The 20,227-nt window shown below is 31.6% G+C and overlaps 2 long non-coding RNA genes across 2 annotated transcripts; one reads left to right on the top strand and one right to left on the bottom strand.

Moving 5' to 3' along the window:
- Nucleotides 1-4,596: 4,596 nt before the first annotated feature.
- LOC111004039 lies at nucleotides 4,597-6,617 on the bottom strand. Its single transcript, XR_006750692.1, has 3 exons — nucleotides 6,559-6,617; nucleotides 5,574-5,700; nucleotides 4,597-4,837 (listed from the first exon to the last, which is right to left on the bottom strand). It is a non-coding gene; the product is annotated as an uncharacterized LOC111004039 (long non-coding RNA).
- Nucleotides 6,618-11,436: 4,819 nt separating this feature from the next.
- Nucleotides 11,437-15,532, top strand: LOC111004040. Its single transcript, XR_006750686.1, has 5 exons — nucleotides 11,437-11,484; nucleotides 11,900-12,023; nucleotides 12,510-12,753; nucleotides 13,943-14,089; nucleotides 15,326-15,532. It is a non-coding gene; the product is annotated as an uncharacterized LOC111004040 (long non-coding RNA).
- The last annotated feature ends 4,695 nt before the right edge of the window (nucleotides 15,533-20,227 follow it).

The following is a 20,227-nucleotide window of genomic DNA, read 5'->3' as shown; positions in this document are numbered from 1 at the left end:
AAGGTAACACCCACTGAGCTGATTGTCTTTTACTTTCGAGTTCGTAACAATATATCCAGCTTTCATCACCTGTGACGAAGTCAAATACAGAATTTGATCACCGCCGTTGAACTTATGTAACATTTGGCGAAACCAGACTTTGGGAAGGTGTTTTTTGATCGTCGGTAAATTAAGGAGAATCCATCTGGTACAAATCTTCCTGATGCATAATTGTTTGTGTAATATTGTTTCAGTTTGTCGTACTAGGCTGTCGTCGTAATTGTCGGCCTAGGCTTGCCCCTGTCTGTTGATTGGTCACTCTCTTATCTTCCTCTATTATACGTCGCACAGCACTAATGATATCATCAGTAGTCGCTGTTAAAGGAACTCCCTCACACGGATCATCATTGAGATTGCTACGTCCACGTTTAAACTCGTTAAACCAATTGTAAATAGTGGCATGAGATGGGGTTCCATTAAGAAATGCTATTCGCAGCCTATCATAGCTTTGTTGTTGAGTAAGCCTACAACGAAAGTCATAATAAACATGGGCTGAAAATTTTCTCGCGTAACGTTGTGATTGGTGTAACAATAGATTTAGATTTGCCGCCAATCCACAAAAACAAATGACAAACGCAATATACTACATTAGGTTAACAAAAAGTTCTGAAATTGAAATTCAAAAAAGTTTTCATTAGCAATGTTTCTAACTGGCCAGTTCTAAATATTTTCAGTGTTACCCTCGTAATACAAATACAACGCAACGCTCTGTTTATAAGGAATATAAAATGCTTACTACGAAATCGATGTTTATTCCTGCTACGCAGGTTCTACTTGAGTATGAAATTGTATGGTAATGCTGTTGGAGCAGGGCAAGAACATTTTTGGGTTTAAATAGCAATTATACGTACGAAAAATGTGGGAGACCAAAAAATATTAACATTTGTTTAATACTTATTTATAGGACGTAATACATACAAGAAAAGCCATTAATTTGGTTATCGTTTTTAATTTCAGACCAATTTAGGTGTGGGTAGATAATACGTAACTTTGACATTCATTGTCTTTGTTAATTATTAGCACTTTTAGTTTCATTTTTTAAATCCAAATCATAATAGCAAATGGATACTTTAAAATATCTGTGACAGCCTTTCTAAAGCTTTTTATTTATTTTTTCAATATAACATAGCAACCGGGATTTGAAGCTTACTTCATGAAAATCTGTAAAATACTTACCACTAGACTTTTAATATATCTATTTCATTTTTGTTTTTAAAATGTTTTAAAATGAATAGCAGTACCTTACTAGAAACATATATATACGATTTTTAATTGTTAGAATATTTATTTTGATCAAGTCTACTTGTATATTAATCTAAAAGGTTTGAATATATACTTTCGAATAAAAATACGAATTTATTAAGGTTTTTGTGTAAAAGATATACTCATCTTGCGCTTATTAAAACCTGAGGTGAACTTTTGTGCAATTCTTGCATCTTCTCTTGCATTCTCGGAGGACTGCGTACAATTCCCACTGACACCTCGTGTTCATACCGAGAAGATGTGTGTGTCAATAAACTGACAGGTCTTTGACCCAAATGATGGTTTTATATAAGGCGAAAACTCATTATCTACTTTTTTAATGGAAAAACGCCTGATGCGTGACGGGACTACGGTCCACCTGACAGTCAAAGGACTGTTATTGAAAATCAATTATTAAAATTAACTTTATTTACGTATGAAATCAACGTAATAGGCTTTAAAATAACGCATCAGCCGGAATGGATTACAGAATTAAAAATTCTGTCCGATGGCACAAAGATTTAGAAAAGTTCGCGTGAAAACAAAATTGTCATATAGAATGAATACTTTGTTACCGTATACATAAATATACATATAAAAACTAAATAGGTTACATTAGTTATTAGACAACAGGTGACCTTTTCGCTAACAAGCGATTTCTTCCAACAACCCTAAAATGGAACAATACAAAAAAGATACACCTACCTAGGGTGCAAGAAGTGCATAATTAATTAACAAAAAGAGACTCAAAATAACATGGAACTATAATTAAAATTAAATAAAATCTAAAGAAAAACATTTATATATATATGTATAAACAGCGACATGTTAAAGCTGTGCCAAAACTTAAATTGACTCACAATTAATATTTAAAGTAGCTAATTACGAGGCAGAAGAAAATTATGAAAAAGAAGATTTTGGAACAAATTTTAAAACTTAGCTCGTCTGATATAAATTAGTAAGGATTCTATAGCAGGATACACGGTGAAAGAGAAGAGATAGAATTCAGTTTTATGAATAGAATTTAGTGTTAAAAATAAGCAGGTAAATTTAAAGGTTTTGTGGTTTTATAGATTAATCTAAAACTGAAACATGTACAATAAACGTCAGAAGTGATAACTTATTAGGTATAATTATACCCATAGCCTTGGTTTTAAATTGAAAATGATAAAAATATAAATAGATGTAAGTGTATTTATTGTATCGAATGTATAGGTAATTACAAAAACATATAAATAATAAGAAATAGCGGACAAACAACGTGACACGTAATTTATATATATTAAGATAAACCATATTAATATCACATTAATTAAATAATACTATTGTATATTCGATTGGATCCACTTCTTAACGCCTTCAACCTTGGCGTTGAATCCTGGCAGCCGATAATATGGGTCCACGTAGGATATAACGAGACCAACCACTTTATTGTTCTCGACAACTGGGCCACCGTGATCACGCTAAAACAAAATAAATATTGTTTTTTTTTAATTTTTTTTTAATTAGCGGCCGTTCAAGTACGTATACGTTTATACACTATAGGGGTATCATAGATTTGCTTATTTGGTGATTACGTATACAGTATTTATTTGCTTTTTTAGACATATTACACACACATTGTCGATGCTTGAAATAGAAATGCATTACGAGTATTACTAGAAACAAATAATACGTTTATATACTATTAATTTTGTTCGTAATATTTGAAAACCTTTTCGATTAAGATTTTTCAATTAATTTTATGACTATCTTATCCATGCTTGTAAACAAATTATCTTAGCCTTAGCATACGTTGTTAACACCAAAAATGTTTAGAACTGGCCAGTTAGAAACACGTGTTTTTTTTTTAAATTTAGAACTCTTTGGTAATCTAATAGTATATTGCATTCATTTGTCATTTGTTTTTGTAAATTGGCGGCATATCTTAAACTCTTGTGACATATAAAAATGAACCTAACACGAGAAAGTCTTTCTTCTACAGAAACCTTTAATAATGTTAATTAAAAGTACTTACGAAATAATCTGATTCGGTCATTTCATTCTGATAGTCTGTGCAAAGAACAGAAGCCTCGTTGATGTAGAATTTGTGTCTCAGTATACAATCATAGTTGGAGATTGTGGTTTTCTTTATCACTTGTAAATAATTTGTGTAGTCTATATCCTGAAAGATTTCATGTTTATTAATAATATTAAAATAAGTATATTCTCGATAACGAAGTGACAATTTTATTTTCATGAATCTTATTTTTTCGAAGATACACTTCTTAGCGCGTTAAAAATGATGAAGGTAAATTTTAACGATTTACGCGCAGACCGTCACAAAAAACAAACACACTGAACTGTAGTCAACATTTTAGTTTTAGAAGTTATACTTCTTTAAGCGTGTTAGGGGAAAATGATAAGGGTAATTTTTTTATATGGTTAGTGTAGTTTTTTTTATATAAACGTACAATAAGGAATTAAAAAAATTTTTTTATCTTGTTTAGCCAAAGAAGTATAACTTCTAACGCGTGTACATAATACAGGATACACACAGGTTTTTTTGTGTTAAACGTCAAAAGTCGCCAGCTTTAATTTTGTAATCCATTCTGGGCGAATGAATATTTTTTAAGTTTTTTTAAATTTATTACATACAGTACGAGTAGAAGTAGTGTTACTATTTTTTGTAGGAAATCTTTTAATCCTTTCACTTCTTCATGTATATTTTCGGAAGGATATGCAAACTCGCCCGATGAGTTTTGCTTGTGGTTTCTGTGTGTTGATGTTAGTTTGATTTGTCAAAATCATAAGCTACTTTGGAGTTATTTAAGTTCTTTTAAATACATAAAATACAAGTGCGATAAACAAAGTTGTTTCTTTGTCATAATCATGGATTCTTGTAGACTTTATAAGTTTGTGCGCAAGAACCATACCTAAACTGTGCTATTAATTATTTAATTCCTAGTGTTTGTAAGTTATCACTGCATGCATTTCATATATATTTCAATAGTATATTTTGAGATTGACCCAAACCAAATTATGAGGTATTTTAATTTGTATGTAAAATTAGTTGTTTTATTCTCTTTGTCCTCTATTTCCCCCTGAATAAAACGAGTTGTTGTCCCTTAGACATAAGGTGATTATACAAGGCCTGTATCCGACCGTGCATGACCTACGCTTGCGTAATATGTTGTAATAAAGAAAAGCATCGTAGGAATGTATGTCCGATGGTACAGCAGAAACCTCTGGCCTTAATTAAATTGAAAAAATGTTTCGATCACGCACTAGATGTTCCTCTGGGTTTATTAATTCATTAAATCTTACCCTGCTAAGTTTCCATGCTGATGCATCAACACTGGCCCCTACCTGGGTCGAATTTTCAGGCAGAGGAATAGACGTAACGTTATCATTAAATTGAATAGTTCCATCAATCTTTAACAGGGCGAAATTGTACTTAAATCTGTTAGGCCGATATTCTTCGTGTATTTTAATCGTAGACACGGCATATGTCTCTCCAGGTTTTGTGATGTCGATGGTACCAACAGCGATAGATAAGGAAGCAATGGCTTTCACGCTAAAATAATAATTAAAAAAAGTAAATTTTATTTACGTACTATTAAAATATATTACAATGGAAAACTTTTTCTTAATGCAACCGAATATCGCAGAGATTTTTATTATTTAAATTAATTCTATTGTAAAGAGTACCATTTTATTATTTCTTTGAATTGAATAGAAATTACAGGATGGATTATAAAACTTCATTCACCATAGGTAGACAACTATGCCTGGGTGACAAAGGCTACCTAGGTAACACTGAAAATGTTTAGAACTGTCCGAAACTTAAAATTAATTTAAGTTAGAAACATTGCTAATCTTACAAATTATAATTTATGCGTTGCTTTGATTTCTATGTGATTATCGTATAAAGTATGTACACACATATATTACACAAATAATTTATCTATGAGTTAAAATGTATAATTTTTTAAAAATTACTATTTAATACTGCAGACTTTGCTAGATATAAATTAAATAAGGTAAATTAATATTTAAATTGATTAAACAAATTCAGCTTGTCACAATTCGGTGTAATATGACAACTCAAGGAACAAAAATTCTCTTTCTTCGCAGAGTCAAGTCTGAAATAAAAATATTTATTTATTTCAGAAATACACACATTATCTTTACAGCCTATGCCAATACGACATTGTCGAGAAACATTCAATAAAATATAATAAAGTACATATAACTTGAACACATAATATACACAATATTAATGTAAAGCTGTTCATATATATGAATATTACCTGTAGACGCAATCTGCAACTGTTAATATCCACTTGTCGCCAATGATAGTACCACTACAAATATGTGAACTGCTATTCCGTATTGAGACGTGATAGGGAATTACCTCCGAAGCCTGCTTAGCCGTTACTAAAAAAATATATTTATTTATGAATACCAGGCAAGTCTAATTAGGGAAAGATAAAGAATTAATCCAAAGGGTAAGGTTTAAAAAATAAGATTTAAAAAAATACTATTACAGGTAAATACGTTTTACGTATTTTGTACTAAAAGGTCAGGTCTAACATAATATGATGGCCTATATAACCCGAGGTATTTAGGATTTACACTTTGTAAAAGGTTTCTTTTAGTCGGTCCAGTAGTTTCGGAGCCTATCAAATCTTTTCTCTTTTTAATATTAGTATAAATGTCGCAGTAAAGTAGTTAAATCAGAGAGTTAATTGAATCTCTAGACAGTTAATTAAAGATCGATATGCAATCAAGTCGCTAAATTTCCGTCAGACAAGTGAGTGAACAAAACGATAAATGACCTTCCTAAACGTTCCTAGGCAACAAGACTAATCTAACCTAACCATTTACAATAAAACAAAACACGGAATTTCCAAGCTCTCAGTTCTTTAGGTTCATACCGTACATAATTTCAAATGAAATATTTGTTTTACATTATTAATCAACACCCTGGCTTTCGGTCACACAAATAGTTAAACGTTTTTGACGCTGCTTTAATTAATCAACCAATATTCTAGCAACTTGATTGAATATCGATATTTAATAACTGTCTAGAAATTAAGTTAACTCTCTGATTTTACTACTTTACTGCGACATAGATATCATACTGGATGGGCACGGGCACAAAAACACGGAAAAACACGGACACAAAACTGTACTCAATTTTTAAATGCAAAATAAAATTAAGCCAAAAACTAACATCAAATACAAAAAAATGTGTAAAGGTTTTTTTAAAAAGGGATTTTCAAATCATCTAACCGATAGCTATACACGCTAAGAGAAATGTAATTTTCAACATTTTCGTTATTCAAATAAATTGAATAAATATATACTAACATAGATCCATTATAATATAATATATACTTTAAATGATAATGCAAATTAAACATTTTTAATTATACCAGAATTAGATGACATAGTTTAATACTTTGCATTCAGACTCGTTCATAATGGCCAAAACTAATCACAGGACAATTAAGGACGTATCTTTAAAGGCAGTGAAATAGCCTTAGCAGGAGCAATATATTAGCAGGTTGACCCAACATATCGACCCAATATAAAGACTTTCGACTCTCTTAAAAAACAAAATGATATACAGTGATATGCATCGTTGCCAGATATTTTCCTTGTAAGTTATTATTGTTAAGTTATTTAACATTAAGTATATATATATTGTTTTTTTTATTGTTTGTGTATATAACAAGAATAAAAAAACAAAAGGAATGAAATCAAGTTATACATAGCAACACTAAATACCAGAACCTAACGATATTGTTAGAGGAGGCCTTTGCCAAGAGACACACTGAACTAAGAGATATTTTATAAATAAACAGACACCACTAAACAAAGAAAGAAAAAAGCAGTTCAGGATATATAGATAGATAAGAGGCTTATTTATTTATTTTATATATATTTGTATATATATATGTGTATATATTGTAATAATTAACTTTTTTGATAGAAACATATAATAACTAAGCGACGGAACAGCAAAAATATACGAATACCGTAGAATTTTAACAAACTATTTTTATCTTTTGTTATTCAATTTGTTTCTCAATCAAGCCCAAAAGTTCAACATGGACGAAGGTAGAGTGTGGACGAGCGACGAGTTTTTGACCAAGAGTCTGTTATAGGCTTACCCAAAGACAGAAAGGAGTCGGGGATGAAAAACTAAAGAACTCCAGATGCAGTATAGACATACCTTTATGAACGTGAAATAGTTACGAATAATTTTTATCACTTAGTGTTGCATAATATATAGATAGAACCTAGGTAACACTGAAAATATTTAGAAAATGAAAAATGGCTTAATTTAGAAAGTTGCCAATACTTTTTTTTTTCGAAGTAATCTCCGTTCGATGCATTCGATGAAACTACTGCTGGAATAATGTATTTAGCAATCATATCGCTGGCTCCCTTTGGGACTCGCAGAACACAAAATGATAACGGGATAAATGACATTAACGGGATATTTTTTTAAATATTTCACTGAGGTTAGGAATTTGTTTTCCTTAATTGGAAATTGAGTTATCCTTATATTTTTTTTGAAAAATAGCATATATATAAATATAAAAATAGCATAATCAGAGATAATGTAGCATTCAATTGTAGAAAGAATTTTTGAAATCGGCCCAGTACTTTTTGAGCCAATTCATAACAAAGATATTTACATACAAATCTTTTGAAAATATTTGTCGATACCACAGCATTTATTTTTTTATGTATTTATTTTATACAATGAAATATTATTTGTTTAATATTTGATGATAGGTATTATCATATTTTTATATGAAGATATTATATAGTTAAAGATTACGAATACATTAGGAATTTCGAAAAGATTAAACAATAGATTAACAATATAGGCAAAGGAATGACGTCAACATTTTCAGTAACTGTTCTACTATACATATATATTTTAATGGCAATCTATAATAATTATTAACTGAAATACTTTAGTTTTTTTATGAAAGAAATCTCGCTGTTGGCCTTAAGGTACTGGAGTTAGCGAAGTACGAAGTAAAGGGCCTCGTCTTCCCCGGCGAAGGCGGTTTTTTACCCTAATCTGTTGTTCATGGCAACTGTTATTATTATTAGCTGCGCGGGCGGCTTTTAATTTGTCGTTAGCTATTGTGATTGGATCATCCGGATCCGTTAGTACGTGTCGGGGCCTCCTGCGAGCTTTTTTAGTCGGGAAGGAATACTTCAGTGGTTCTACATGGTGGTGGTGCACGACAGAAACTGCATTAAAAACGCTTAGTTGTGTGACAACGTACGTCGGGGCTTAACTAAGTAGTCCGCTGCAAGTCTGATGATGAAACTCACATGTCCATATAAATGCTAACAACTCTCGTTGAAGGACCAAAATCGAGAATACACACACAGATATAATTAGGGTAGCATAAGGAACAGTGTTAATACCAAATTTAAACAGCCCGGCTGCTTGATAGCCAATGCTTTGTTGTAAACGATAGTGGACCTACCCTCCTCATATGGCCAAAAATGACAGACTGCGTTAAAAGTGTGTTTTTTATTAATTAATATTATTTTGTTCATTGACATTAATTGATGTTTTAGTTTTTTATTATACTGATTTGATATTCATGGTACACGATGACATACTTGACATACGAGACCTACAGGGTTCCAGACAGTATACACACAGTTCAGTTATTTCGTGTTTATGTGATACACTTTTTGTTGTGAAATACAATGGATTAATTCTAGAGATAAATTTATTTTCAATTGAAAATATTTATTTGATAAACTAAGCTTTTTTACTCAACGAAAAAAATGCATGCAATATAATTAGAATGCATTTATGTTAACCACATTCTTAATAATAGGCTTTTTTGCTACCACTGCGTACTACGTGAATATACTATACAAACCGTTTAGTCATCTTTCACCTACACCATAAACAAAATACAATAGGCAACAAGATTATTTACACTTAAAATGGTTACCGAAACTAATCATTTGCTACTGGTAGCTATATTAACAACATACGCTTTGCGGGACACACCTATAAAACCTCTTTTGAACAAAACTCCGAACGCAATCATAAACGTCAATGTCTCGAAACGTCAAAATGATTTCATCTAAACTTTTTTCTTTTGTTTATGGCCTATTATACATTTTGTACAGCTTTATTATTAGCCAAATATTTACGTGCGAGTCCGATCGCACTACTGAACCGCGGTTGATTCTGTGATGTACCTGATGATGACCTCGCACGTCCCAAAGAAGAATATCGGGATGAAACCTGTATTCTAGTTACTTAAGTTTATCAAAGTCTGAATAAATAATTAAGTAGTAGACATAGGAACAACACAACTATTCAAACATTAATTTTACGGGACATATATATTACACCAGAAAAAACAGTTTGTTACGGTCTTTAGTTAGACGGCGCATCATTGAAGGTAGTGGAAAGAGAAGAAAGGAGAAAAATTAAGGTAATAAAACAGGAATAAGAAAAGAGAACTAAACTGAGATGATTTGCTTTTTTAAAAGAGTACTGAGAGTTTTTTACGCCGGCTTTTTCTTTCGGCCTGCACCTCCTGTCTTCATTGCCGATGAGTAGGGATGCCTGCAGTTTCAAATTTAATGACGTGGAATAAGTGATACCTTGATGATTTTATGTTCCAAAATAAACGTATTTTATTTTATTTTTTACTGTAGTGAATTTAAGTTGGTGGAGTGCTCCCCACCATTGCTTGCATTGTTTAAGTATATGGTACATGCTAATTTTAATTTTAACGAATGCTTTTTTTACGCAAACTTTGGAAGTAGGTTTTCTTTCGACAAATTTCAGTGAAGATTACTAAGACTCCTTACAGTATTTCTATTGATTCAAGATAAATTAGTTTTTAATGTTTTATTGATATTTAATGCTTTATTTCTTACAGTCCTAATGTACTATCTACTCATCTGCTACTAATTTCAGTGCGGTTCGGTTAGCTGCATCTGAGTTTCATCATCGGACGTCGAGGTAGTAGAATACGAAATTACACCCGTATCACCCCGACGTCCGAAGTTCCTCAATTAAGCGTTTTTAACTCTTTTCTCGGATCCGAGTGGAGCGGGGACATAGTAGCCGTACCGTCCACTCGCATCCGTGCGAGAGTCTCGTTAATTTTTTAAACCATTGCCATCCCTAGCTTTCGGATACGAGTATTCGACACTCAATGTGCTGTATGCTGACCACTCGGTATCGAAAAATGATTTTAAAGAAATAATAATGTACAATCATACATATTTACTTAATAAAATTTCGCCATAAAAAGTTTTGAATTCCGGCTATTACTTTGTATCCACGATTTTGGCATTCAATGTCTAAAGGCAGTTTTGTGCCTGTAACCACTTTCTGTTAGACAAATATATGTATTAAAATTGTTTCTACTCTAAAGAATAGTATATTACTTATTATATATACTATTTTACTTTACGAAAGATAACCTTGAAATTTAAATAATAAAAAAGACACTAAAGGCACTTTTATACATATTTCAACTAAAAAACTGGTATTTTTAAAGATAAATCGAAAAAATATATTTTTTAATTCTAGTAAGTTAATTTTTATGATTTCGCTGCAAAAATTATAAACATAATTCTCGTAATGAAGTGAATTTTCCTTTTTATATACTATCATATTATATCGAGAACACAGTCAAAGAATTATCTAAATCGGGTTTTATCCTGCAGGTAATTTGTCCCAAAAATACTATTGTAGAAAATTCATACAAAACATTGTTTAATTAAAAATTGTTATCTTTTATTCATTTCAACGTCAATATAAAGGAACTAAAAACAACGTTGATAATTTATAATTAATTATAATTAGAAATAGTAAAGTTTGTTACTAAAATAATCGTAGTTTAATTGTTAATATAATTAAATTATAATTAATATAATTAAAGGATTTTCATTTCAGTAATCAACAAGAGAACAACTTGAACCCACAAACTAAACCACAACTAAAAAACATAATAAAAATTAATATAAAAATATTTGTTGTACTCTATTATATCTATATCTATATCTAGATTAAATAGCTTTATTATGAATACTACTTTATGTTCATAAGCGTAATATATTGCCACGAAAACTATTTTTCAATTAGTGTTTTCAAAATGTTTACATCTCTCCTGCTTATACTTCTCGTCGCCGTCGTTTCGGGTAATATTTTTAATACTATTTGAAATTGTATGATAATATATATACATATACATACAGTATATATCTATATATATATATATATATATATATAAATAGCTGTTTTTTGTCTAGATGGCTATGGCTAATGGATAGACCGATTTAGCTATGTAGCTAAATCGGTCTAGCCATTCTAGAGGTGGCTGGGAAACATAAATAATAAGTAAAGAAAAATAGTAAAAACGGCAATTGATCTTTCCAATAAAACTGTTAATAGCTGGGATATAAAACTGTTAATATTTGTGTTTCTTTGGCCTATTTTAAAAAGTTTGTGTTAGGTTTTGACATCAAGACCAGTATATGTAGGTGGTAGGTGTACCGGTCAGTTTCAAATAAAAGTGACTTGATACTGTTTAATGTAAATAATTTTAATTTTTAGCAAGAGAAGCCAGAATTGGTGAGGTGCCATATCAGGCATCCTTAAGATCTGAGAAGGGTCACATGTGTTCGGGCGCCATTTTGTATAAGAATTGGATACTAACTGCCGCTAGATGCGGCATGAGGTAATTTTATTTTTCCGATGAAATTTGTTGTTATTTGGTTTTAATTTATTAATCAATATTATGGCTTTTGGCACAGACTTGCCACACTTCTGTTCCACTGTTATCATTTGCATCGTTTAATTAGTTTTCGTTTACTTATTACGTTTTCAAATAAATCATTATTTATAATTTATTTATTCTAAGTATTCTTAAATGAATAATCAGTAGGTATTTTTTGGAAGAGCCTCAGATTTTAGTATCTGTTTCTTGATCATTTGCAAGTAGGTAATCACTGGTGGTAATTTAAGATCACTAAGGCAAGCCGGTTTCTTCACGAGGTTTTCTTCTTCACTGTCGAATAATGAAAGAAAAACTCGCCTTGGTAATGGGCACATAGAAAGAAAGTCCCATCGTGCACATCCAGGAGTCGAACCTACGAGCTTAGGGACGCTTAAGTTACTAGGCCAATACTGATCTAGTCATTGATCGTTTGATGTATTTATACAGTCTACGTCGCCGAAAAGTACAATATGTTGTGGTGGGTACAAATGACATGACAGCACCAGGTACTAGTTTCCCAGTTGAGATCATTCATGTACATCACAAGCACAGCCACTATAAATACGACGTGGCAGTAGTGAAACTTAACGGTACAATTAAATTTACCGACAAAATCCAACCTATAGACTTGCCTCTGAGAAGTACAAAACCGGGAGCCAATATGCTTTTCTCTGGATGGAAAGGACCATCTGTAAGTTTATATTAATTTCATTTACATTGTGTTTGTTAAAGTCAGCAAAACCCTAGCACTTATAGTAACAGAAGATGGAACCCAGAATGAAGATTTTAATAATGAAATATATAATAGTACAACAAATTATTATTGCAAAACTCTCGCCCTGTTTTGTAGCCGAAGCTTGCAGTCCTATTAATCTAGATTGTGTCATTGATCACTTATTCTTAAGATAACCGGGAAGTTAAACCAGTAAATTTCCCTTTCAACATAAACCTATTCTATCCTTAAGCTTTTTGTGAGCCACACGTTAATTTTTGGTTCTAACATGCCGGTTTAGTCATAGTTTTCCTGTTTAATGTTTACAAAACTTTTTCTCATTAAATATTATGTTATTAACATGAGAAATATAATATACATGAACCAGCCGCTATCAGACAGCCGTTATTTAGTCTACTAATTTTGATATGGATGTTTAATGCCCTTCTAAATTGGTTAAACAATACTAATATTACAGTAATACTTGCAGACACTATAGTGGTGTTTTTGATTTGTTTAAATGATAAGCTACTATGGAGAGAGCACTTTCTTTAAATATTAGATGCTATAAACATAGTTATTTAATCGTCATAATTTTGGTTTATTGATAGATTTTTTTAGTCTCTTGATTTTTGTAATAATTGTATTTTTTTTTTTAATGGAGCTGCGAACCCACCCCTGACTTTTGCTTATCAGGGACCTTGTTTTGCTTCATTTATTCGTTCATTAATTCATTTATACAATTTTTTTTAATTCTTATTATTATTTTTATTATTTTTATATTATGTTTCTTACATAGCAGTTTTATACATTTAATTATCTTCTTTATTTAAATTAAATGTTTTCTTAGTTTATTTATATTCATATTGGTTTACATATTGGTAATTTGTACACATAATAACTTTACATCTATTTTACAAATAATTGTATATTAGAAAATTTATTTTTGCCTGCTGTATCCCATATTTCCATTACATATATGAAATACGGCTTGACTGAACAATCGTATATTAAATGCCTTTTGTTATAGACAAAAATCTGTCTATAATTGATTTTAGTATATGATAGTTCTACTTTAAATGCATCCATTCTAACACCCAGATATTCTTCTTATTTTTTACAGTTTTAATTAGTGATTTATTCGTAAGTTAAATTTATATGTTTTTAGGATGTCAATATGACAAACAAATTGCTTTTGAGAAATGTCACCTCTATATCCAGCGATGCGTGTCGAAAAGATATAGGCCCTCATCTTGAGTTGTACCAAATTTGCACCACTGATAACGACCATTTTAGAAAAGGCGAAGACTTCTTTGTGAGTATCAAATGTATTACATTAAGAAAAATTGCATATAGTGTATAGAGACTCGCGTATTTTGCTGCGCGTAAATGGTCGTTTCACCATGCGCGTTTCAAAAAACTGGGCGCGTGTTAATTGTCATATTCAAGTAAGTAGTGCTTAATTATCGTAATTACCAATGCTATCTTTTGAGTTATACATTTACAAGTTATTTAATACCTCCGATGGGAATACAGTCAGGGAGTTAGCTATAAAATACTTACATAATTTTAATAAAGTTCTAAATATTATATGCAGTCTTGTCCCAAATGCAACAACTCTTGCGCATTCAAAATACCCGTGGATTTAGACATTAAAAAACCTTTGTGGTCTGTAGCATAACATCAGCCTTGTCAATAGCAACAAATGTTATTCATATATTTATTTATTTCATACTTTCTTTAAATGGTTTTTTGTAGGCAATCGTTAAGCTGTGAATCAAGTACTAAATTAAGTACTAAAAACTCCAATATATTTTTTTAATGATGTTGTTAGCTTTCGAAGTTCGAGCCAAACATGGAATACTCTTTGAGTTTGTACGATATGTCTTTTTATGTCATCTAGAAAAAAGTGCTAACTATAGTAGTGAGAAGACATTTATTATTAATTGTCCTATCTTAAAATCCCTTTTTTCAATTTTGTATGGGTTGAGTAATTTTTTTAATATGAAAAATTTTCGAGACAACATTTAGAATTTGCTGTAATAGGTTCTGTATTTGGTTGAGATATGTCGAGAAATTTCTGCCATAGCTACTAACCATAACATGCGTACTTATTCGCGAAGTGCGTTGTAAAGTGTTTTTTTTTTTAATTTTCTATAGTTATTTGTACTTAAAAAGTACAGTTGGTGTAAAGTATTTTATGTTAACTTCGGTTTGACTTAACATCCTTCAAGAAAAGAGCGTGACAATGACTCGCAAGGCCTCTGCCATTGAGAGTGTCCATGGGCGGCGGTATCACTTAACATCAGGTGAGCCACCTGCCCGTTTGCCCCCTGTTCTATAAAAAAAAACACACTCGCAAGATCTCTGACTTTGAGTGTCATCGTTTAACAATCCAATCAGTTGTCGCCTGAAAAAATATCTTATTGTTTTTTTCATCTATCAGGCTATCACTGCAGCGCTTTCTCTAATAGTCATGTCGGTCGATAGTGCACTTACATTACACAGATAACACAGATTTTAATAGTTGACAGTTATCTTTTCTTTTTAGGATGGCAGAGGTGGTCCAATCGTGGAAGGGACAAGATTGGCAGCCATCGCATCCATTTCGCGTTGGAATAACGCCGCAAGTATTCACACAAGGGTCTACGAACTTCTAACGTGGATTCTAGTTACCATAGATCCGGACATTCGCGTTACTGATTAATTACATGTATAATGTAACATTGACATAATTTGTCTTTAAATTATTTCTTTACTGAATTAAATTTTGTTTTGATACACTTAGATACACAAGTGCCTTTTTTATTGAGAGGAATGCATTTCCGCACAGAGTGTGGGACTCGCTCTAAATCCCTACCCACTAAACCACTCCCACCAATCACGTTGGGGTAACTTGGGATCGCGTAAGCATTCTACCAAGAGCCCCGCGACTGGCTGCTGCAGCAACCATCTTACATTACATTGACATCGCCTTAGAAGTCTTTACAGTAGGGTTGCAATTTCTCGCACCAAACAAGTGATTCGCTACCATGTTCTCGCTTGCACATTTAACACAATGTGGTGCTTCGTCACATCTGACAGATTTGGATACACAAGTGCCTGCTGAGAGATGAATGATGATGAGATGATGAATCTAGATGAGTTTGTGACATCAAACAGCTATTAATAATAGAAATACAAGACTGCAACTGTTTCTAAGGAATATCAATTGCTTGCTACGAGAATGCTACGCGAGGTTTATTCCTGTTACGCTTATTATGCTACAGCAGTTTAAGAATATTTTCCGTTTTAATCCCAATTGTAAGACAAAAGTCATTGGGAAAACTAAAAATATTAACATTTGTAACTTTAACATTAAGTTAATATTAAAACGCAATATAACTAGTCTGGCCATGAATACTGTTCAATAAATCATTTCCTTTTTTAAACTTTTTAATCATTTTGAAATTGGAACACGTATATCATTTTAAAAATGTATTTAATTTTTACGCCATTTTACATATTTCTTCGTGTTCATCATCAAATTAATGCAATGAAGTGTTAAAGATATATATATATATATATATATATATAAGGATAGTATAGCTTGGTATTAGCCGTATGTTCGTATATCGTACTGTTTTTTTTATAGAACAGGGCAAACGGGCAGGAGGCTTACCTGATGACCACCCTATAAAAAAAATACCCAAAATAAATATTTACAGTGAAAGAGGGTGGAGAGATCGCTGCTGAAGTAGTCAGAAAGGTACACCGTGATCATCATCTTGCAGTGATGGTTTGATGGGGCATGTCTTATGTTTTCACCTCTTTTTCACAAACCTACATATTTGTCAAAAAGAGGTGAAAACCTCATCCAAAGTGTATCAAGATACAGTCTTGGATCACATTGTGAATCCTCCCAGCAATACACTTTGTAAAAATAAAACGTGGACTTTCCAGTAGGATTCTGCATTTTATTCTCACCTCCGAGTCTGGATGGTGGCTTGGCAGTACCAGTTCCTTCCACTTGATTTAACTTCATTTAGTTAATTTAGTGTAAAAAATTAGTCAATGCAGATAAATAGGTAAAAAACAGTAAAGGCTTTTTTGTATATTTATATCTGAAATTAATCTAATACTTAAACAAAATAATAAACGTCAAAACAATACCTAATTACACCTATGACCTTGGTTTTAAATTGAAAAGGAAACATAAGTAAATAGTTTTTCGTGTGTTTATTGTAACTAATGTATAAGTATTTAACTAAAGATAGTGTTTGAAATTAAAAATGTTTGATAATAATAAACTTATTACATCATTCATTTTTGTCGTTCGCGATAACCCAGGTTTTATACCACAATATTGAGTAGGTGGCAAAAATTGTAACTAAATTTAAAACAACTGTCAACAAGGCAAATCATGCAATATCATCGATCCAAGTCATTTGTCCAGCTGTTTGATCAAATAGCTGAATATCTTTCAGGCCGTTAGTTAAACAGCGCTGTTTAGTTAAGAAGCTGAACTGTTAATTGAACGGCTAATTAAGATTGCTGGCTGTGACATACACAAAGGTTTGTTATATAATATTTTATCAGCACTAATGTCAATATGACCTTGTGTGTCATATCAGCAGTCGCTATCTATATAGCGTTTACCATAGACTTTGTATATACTGGCGTATATACTAAGTCTATGGCGTTTACTGTGGTAAATCAACTCGAAACCAAACCCTTAATAGTATTAGTAGGATAAATATTGTAAAAGGACTTTTATTATTTAATCCGGGTGGGTCGTAAACATCGCCCTCGCCGAATCACGGCTAGTTGGGAACAATCATTCCGGAATCTACACTATTTTTTCGGGTGAAAATGTTGCCACCTCCCCAAGGAAAACTTTTATTGCCCGTGAAAGGTGAAGGGCTCTGAGATTTTGAGATAATTTTGTATTATTGTTGAATTTATAGTAAAATACGGGATGGATTTGGACTTTTCATTTCTAATTTTTAATATATATATTATCTCTAAAAAAAACTTCAAGTATAATTTTAATAAAATGCCTTTAAATAACTCGAGTAAGGATATTATTTTAACATTATATCAAAGGATCAGGATATATAGGACATGCTTAGTCGCTAATAGCAACCAAATACTTGCCAATTCAATAATCATTACGTATAACACCAACTCAAAATAAGTTTAATCATATAGATAACGAAGTACACCCATGAACGTCAACAGAAAATATATTAATAGAATCTAGATTTACATTAACTGCCTGTTCGTAAGTCTAGGGCGTAGAGCGGGTAAGAAGAACTGGCAACATTCGGCGAATCCTTTTAATCGATAAATTTTGAGTCATACAAATTGTTTATAATGTAAATTAGCCGTAAATATTTGAACTGGAGCAAATCAATCCCAAGGATTGGGATCATTTAAATAATCGTCAAATATATATTATATGGGATTTGACATTCATAGTACACACATACCTACGATACGTCAGAAGTACAGGCAAAACCACCACACTCCAATAAGTTATTTCGTCTTTATGTGATATGGTTTTTTGTGAAATACAATGGGTTAATAATTTAAGTGATATACTTTTTTCAATTGAAAATATTTCCTTAATAAATTTAGCTTTTTTACTCAACGAATAAGACGTATGCAAGATAATTAGAATGCATTTTTGTAAGTCACATTTTTTATTGTAAGGGTTCTTTCTTCCTTTTTTGCTACCATTGCGTCCTACGTGAATATACTATTCAAACCGTTTAGTCATCTTTCACCTACACCATAAACAAAATACAATAGACAACAAGATTATTTACACTTAAAATGGTTACCGAAACTAATCATTTGCTACTGGTAGCTATATTAACAACATACGCTCTGCGGGACACACCTATAAAACCTCTTTTGAACAAAACCCCGAACGCAATCATAAACGTCACTGTCTTGAAACGTCAAAATGTTTCCATCTAAACTTTTTTTTCTTTTGTTTATGGCCTATTATGCATTTTGTATAGCTTTCGTCGCCACGATTTGTAACGGATGAAATTGTTACAATTTCTTTCTGGTTAAGTTGTAAACGTGGTAAAATGGGTTCTCGGGGCAATAAATATTTCTGGTGAAACATTGATCGCTTTTAATTTGCGTGTCGTTATCTACTACTGGTTTCTTAGTAAGCGAAAAGAAATACTAACAATGGAATATAAAGGAAGTATCGTTTCAAAAAGAAAAAAAGACAATATTAATCATAGAACAGGGATTATCTTATTTATTATTAATAATTCGAGCGTCCCTCAACTAGTCGGCAACGTCCCACGGCGGCAATGAAAGTAAAATCATGGCGTCGACCCGCGTAGATTGAATTCAAAATTGGAATCAAACGACAATCCTTTTTTCTTTTTTATTACGACGAATGGCGAACACGCCTTGACAGTGGGTTGCCAGTTGTGAATTTTATATAAGAAAACACTATCGATGAAACAAAGAAAATGTATGCAAAAAATTTAAGAAAACACATTTATATATTATGTGGCAAGTCAATAAAAGAATCATTTCCTGCTCTTTTTGGAAGTCAATTGAATCTAAGTAGTTTCAATTTGGACACTATTAGCAAATAGACTCGCTTAGGTATAACATAAACCCGTGTTTTATTTAACTAATTTCTAGTATTAAGCTTTAAACATTAATTCATATGAACTAGAATATAAGCCCAGTATTTGCGTGCGACCCCGATCGAACTACTTCAGACTACTACAGACTTCGGTTTATTCTGTGATGTACTTGATGTATTTTTACCTTGCACGTCCCAAAGGAAAATATCAGGGTACATTGTTGCAACGACCCAACCTTTTAAATTTGTTTTAATTTAATTTTTATTAATATTGTTACTTTTTTGTATGTGGATTAAGAATATTGTAAATACTGAATTTGAAATTTATAAAATCTTATCAAAAATAAGAATATCGGCCATCAATCGACAAAGTGCTTTTAATGACATTTACACAAGAGCTTTAAAAAGCTTTCAATTAACTCCATAACAAGAGTATCACATTATCTCACCCCAAAACAGCTAATTGTAACTTTGCTTCTGTGACATATTGGGAACGCTTTTAATAGAAATAATGCTGCGGTCAGATAATGCGCTAACATTTTTAACCACTTTATTTTACCCCGATTTATATTTTATTTTATATTTGCTCGGAATCATCTCACAATTTAATAATAATAATTAATTAATTAATCTATGTCCTTATAATGTCTATGACAGTATAATGCATTGTTTATATTTATATTATTATTTGAAAATTAATAACAAATATTATTATTACACTCCAACACATTTATATTTCTACCTCATTCTTTGTAGGTTTGCGTCTTTTTATGGCACGTACCACTGGCTGTTCCTTAATTTAGTCTATGCGAAGTAGTCTTCTTTTACGTTTATTTTACCTTGGGATCAGTC

The sequence above is a fragment of the Pieris rapae genome, chromosome 15 (assembly GCF_905147795.1).
Source record: "Pieris rapae chromosome 15, ilPieRapa1.1, whole genome shotgun sequence".
Lineage (NCBI taxonomy): Eukaryota > Metazoa > Arthropoda > Insecta > Lepidoptera > Pieridae > Pieris > Pieris rapae.
This window is presented reverse-complemented; position numbering and strand designations above follow the sequence as displayed.